Source organism: Monodelphis domestica, chromosome 1 (genome assembly GCF_027887165.1).
Source record: "Monodelphis domestica isolate mMonDom1 chromosome 1, mMonDom1.pri, whole genome shotgun sequence".
In the NCBI taxonomy this organism is placed as follows: Eukaryota; Metazoa; Chordata; class Mammalia; order Didelphimorphia; family Didelphidae; genus Monodelphis; species Monodelphis domestica.
Window position 1 is genome coordinate 756,834,336 of NC_077227.1, and position 5,000 is coordinate 756,839,335.

A 5,000-nucleotide genomic window follows, 5' to 3' on the forward strand; every position below is an offset into this window, starting at 1 on the left:
TTCTCTGAGCTAGCAAAGAGGTCATGGGTGCCACAGTTAATCTAATCAAGCAGAAGAAATCCAGGCGGTCTATCAGTCAGTCAGTGAACAGGTACTAAGTGTCTATTCTGCCAGCATTACACTAAGGGCTAGGGTGTTCTCCAGGAGCTCACAGTCGAGTTGGGGTTGGGGAAATGGGATGGCCGACAGTTGTAAGAACTCATGGCCAAATGTGCCCCCTCTTTTTAATTTTTATTTAGACTATTTTTCCACGGTTACATGGTTCATAATCTCCTCCCTCCCTCCTCCCAAAGCCAACAAGCAGTTCTACTGGGTTGTCCATGTATCATTGTTAAAACATATTTCCATGTTATTGATATTTGCAATAGAGCCTTTAACTTCAAAATCTAATCACATTCCTATCACACTACCTGGTTGATCATATGCTTTCTTTGTTGTTTCTACTCCCACAGTTCTTTCTCTGGATGTCCCTCAGGAATGTCCTGGATCATTGCAATGGCTGCTAGTAGTAGAGTCAATTACATTTGATTGTGCTACATGTATCAGTCTCGTGTACATTGTTCTCCTGGTCTGCCCCTTTCACTCTGCATCAGTTCCTGGAGGTCATCCCAGTTCACATGGAATCCCTCCAGTTCATCATTCCTTTCAGCACAATAGCATTCATCACCAACAATTTATTCAACCATTCCCCAACTGAGAGCACCTCCTCATTTTCTACAAACCTTCCCCTTTCTACAGGAGGAAGGCAGAAAATGCTAAAGCCAGCTCCTGGTCGGAGAAGAAATAACCCATTAGACTGGAGCCCCCTCCAGGGCAGGCCTTGGGCTCTTTCGGTATGCCCCGGCCTTGGGCACTGTCCTGGCACATGAAAGGTGCTTATCAAAGGACCCAGGGGGTGACAGGTCTCATCCAGTCCCCTCCCATCCCTAGAGAGTCCCCCTGGGGCTGGGGCCAGGGAAGTCTGAGATTTCAGTCAGAGAGCCAGAGGAACATTCAGAGACTCAGAGAACGGCAGGGCTAGGAAGGGACCTTGGAACAGAGAGCACAGAATGTCCCAGAGAAGTGCTAAGTTACAATCTAGAATACACAAGCCAGAAGGGCTGGAAGGGACCAGAAACAGAACAAGCCCCTCAGGGGCCCACCCTCTCCTTCCCATTGGCTTGAACCCACTCCCCCTCATTTCACTTGGCAAAATTGGTTTTCCTTCTTTCAAGAACCAAGTCCGGCGGCCCCTCCCTGATGGGGCTTCTGTCATGCCCCTCCCCCAGCTGCAAGAGCCCTTGGTCTAGTCTTTTCCCGAGCTGTTCGGTACTCCCCAGATACTTAGAGGCCCCCATCTTATGCCCTCACTTCACCGCACCTGTTAGACGGCTAACTCCTGAGAGGAGGGCCGGAGCCCAAAATGGCCCAAAGGAATTGAAGGGAGTGGAAGGCATCGAAGCTGGGCAGGAGCCTCAGCCCGGGGAGCCTGGCTCGGGACCAGTGGGGGGCTCGGACGAGGCGGGGCGGGTGAGCCCCTGACGGCTGGCCCCCTCCCCAGCCAGCTCTGACTCCGCGTTGTTGCTCCAGGTTCTACCTCCGGACTTCCGAGGCTCTGCTGTCCTTCTTGCTCTCTGACTGAAACCTGAGACTTCCCCTTCCCCCGCCCGCCCCGAGCCGGCCCATGGGAGCTGCCCACCCAGCTTCGCCCCATTCTCCCTCCACAGACGCCAGCGCTGCTTCCCTGGGGCGCAGACTCTAAGCCCACGAGGGCCCTTTCTGAATGGGCGGGGCTTTTTGCTGGGGGTCGCAGAGGCGGGGCCGCGGCGGGGGCGGGGGGGGGGGAGCGGACGCTTGGGGCTGCCCTACCCACCCCCCAGCAATTCTCCTCAGAATGGGTTTTTCTTGAAAACCCTCCGCCTGGCTGGGGGCGGGGGCGGGGGCGGGGGGAGAGGCAGAGCCGCACCTGCAGCCCTAGGGAGCCCCGGCCGGCTTTGAGAACGCGGAGAGCGCACCTCCACACCTCGGCCTACGTGGGCCAGGCTGGGCCTCGCAATGGATTCATTTTTCCATCTCGAGAAGCTCCGCGCGAGGCGGCCTCCTTAGACCGCCATGAAAGCCCGCTTCGAGCACTTAAACTTTATGTCGCGTGTAATGGTCTAATTGATGGCGAGCACGGCGCATGCTCCGCAGCCCGCCCGCAGCCCGGGCTGTCGGTCCGGGAGGAGCCGGCCGGCGCTCAGTAACCTGCCCGGGAAATCAGGGCAGAAGGGAAGTTTATGGCTTGGAATGGAGAGGTTCAAACACCGAATCATTAGGGCTGAGCCCAATCGAGGCAGCGTTCTCCCATCCCTGGCTCGGGGGATAATTGGCTCGATCTGCACTGTGGCCGCCGGGCGTATAAAACTTTATAGCCCTTACCGAGCCCCCGCGGTGCGCGCTGATGCTGGGGGGGGGGGGGGCGGGGGGGGGCCGTAACTGGTCCCTTCGCGGGACGCCCGGCTTACCCCAGATCAGGAAACAAAACTAGGCTTTCCAACCCGCTGCTCCAAGGGCTCTCGGCGGGCAGGAGAACATCGAAGCGCGGCAGAGCAGGAGGCGACCTCCCCGATCATCCCACGTGCAAGGCTGCACTGGCCCCAGGGCAAAAGGAAGCCTCCCGACGAGGGCAAGGGACTTGGCCAAGGTCACACTGTTGACCGTCGCAGACACATCCCCTGCTTTCCCCACTGTCTCGGGCTGGCGGACAATAGGAAGACAGTTGGTTTCCAACCGGCTCCTGACTGTCCAGACTCTGCTTCCTGGTTCTGTCCAAGTAGGATGAGAAAAGGTTGGTAGCATCCAAAGTTAGGGCAACCACCCCCACCCTGCCCGGGCTTCCTAGGACAGCATTTCATCTAATTCCCCATTATACAGAGGAGGAAACTGAGGCCTGGGGAAGGGATCCCTCAGATCATAGGGTGAGTTAGGAGCAAAGGAGGCTCCTAGTTCAGAGCTTTCTTGGACCAGCTGAGGGTTGCAGAAAGAGCCACTAGATTCAAGGTCACAAGAGACTTGGGTTCAAATCTCACTCCTAGCACTTAACCAATGATTATGCCTATAGGCAAGTCACTTTTATCTCCCCAGGACCCAGTTTTTTCATCTACAAAACTGGGTTAATAATATTTGTGTCCCCTGAGGAATGTGGTCCCAAAACTGGGATCCTGAGTCAAACAACAGGTGGGGGAAACAGCCCCCCCCTTCACAGAATCTCTGGGGGATCGTGGCAAAGACCTTGCTGGAACCTGCATCGTCCGTGGCCAGTCAATGAGCATTCATTACGCCAGGATATGAGGACCAGGCAAACAAATAGTCCCTGCCCTCCAGGAGCTCCCAGGCGGGATAGGGAAGGCAACAGGCAAAGGATGCTGTACTAGATACAGCCAGGATCAACGAGAGATCGCTAAGAGAGGGAAGGCTTCTTGTAGGAGGTGACTGGCAACTGGGGCAAGCCAGGGAAACCAGGAGGTGTCCAGGAGAGAATCCTAGGCACAGGAGACAGGCAGTGAAAATGCCCAGGTGGGAGAGGGAGAGCCTGGAGCAGGGAACAGCTCGGAGACCAGTGTCACCAGGTTCTAGAGCGCATGAGGAGCGGGCAGTGAGGGGTACTAACGACTGAGGACATAGGAGAGGCCAGTTTTATAAAGGGCTTAGTAGGAAGGGAGGGGGAACGTGATGCCGAGGTCAGCCCCAGACTAAGATCCAAGACCTCCAAGTGGAGGGTAGCCTGGAGCAGGGAGAGACTTGAGGCATTCCGTGAGCTTCTCTGGAGATCCATGAACTATGGGCTGACTTCCTGCTATTTCCAGTTATTGGCTACCAGATGAAAGCTGTGATACAGGCTTCACGAAGGGCCATTTAGGTTCAGATGAGTGTGACAACAGAGTGGCGCCCCCGTGTCATTGGGGACACCCAATAGAGCCCATGGCTGACCCCAGGAGGCCATGACCAGCTAGGACAGGCTGGGGCAGCCCTCCTGGCCACATTCCTGTCCCCACTTCTGCTCCCTCATCTCTCCTCGGAGCCTTCAGGGTCCCAGCCCCGACCAGCCTTGGCTCTCTTTCTCAGGACACTCTTCTGTTCCTCAATGTCCTTCCTAAACCTCGGCACCATCATCCAGAGCACAAAGGGACCAGCACTTGCCACCGTAGCTTTCTGGGAGGCTGAATCACTACCACTGGCTCTGATTGAGCTTGTGGTCCACTGGCTATCCCAGCTCTTTTTTCACATAGACTGCTTGCCTCTACCACTGCAGGCTGATTTCTCTGCTTTGGTGTGAACCCCATTCCACTTCCTTTCAAGCTTTACTTCTGGGCTGAAAGGCTCTCCAGATGACTCCAGGACCATCTTTTCTGGGCGTCTGCAATGTGCCAGGTCCTGTGCCAGGTTCCCAGGCCAGGTAGAGGGTGTCAGGGTCTAGAAGGAAGGCGGGGAAGGCGATGGAAAGAGCATCTACTACTCCGTGCTTCACAAATCCGGAGAACAACGGTGCGAGGTCTGTGCTACAACGATCCCCATTTTAGAGCGAGGAACCCCAAACAAGCTGGCAGGGCAGGGGCGGAGGCCAGCCCCTTCGAGCTCGCAACCCCACACAGATCATTTCGGGGGAGTCTGAGGGAGCTACAGAAACCCCTTGGCGAGGCGGGAGCCCGGCGCTCACCAGGGGAGACCTCCTTCCTGGCGTCTTCCTTGGAGAGCCCGTCCACGGGCTGAGGAGAGCCGGGAGAGGCAGGGCACGTGTGGCGCCACACGGAGAGCTTTCCCAGCTCCGTCCTCCTCCCCTGGGACATGGACTGCCGGAGCTCGGAGCTCGCAGCGCGGCCTGACAGCGAGGACCAAACAGGCAGCGAGCCCAGTCTGGGGGGCACCACGTGGCCCCGAGCTACGCTTCGGGCCGAGAAGACGCACCCAGAGGCCCATGCGGGGCTGGCGGCCCCCCCTTCTGGACCAGAGCCTCCTGGGGAGGCAGCCCGAGGGAGAAG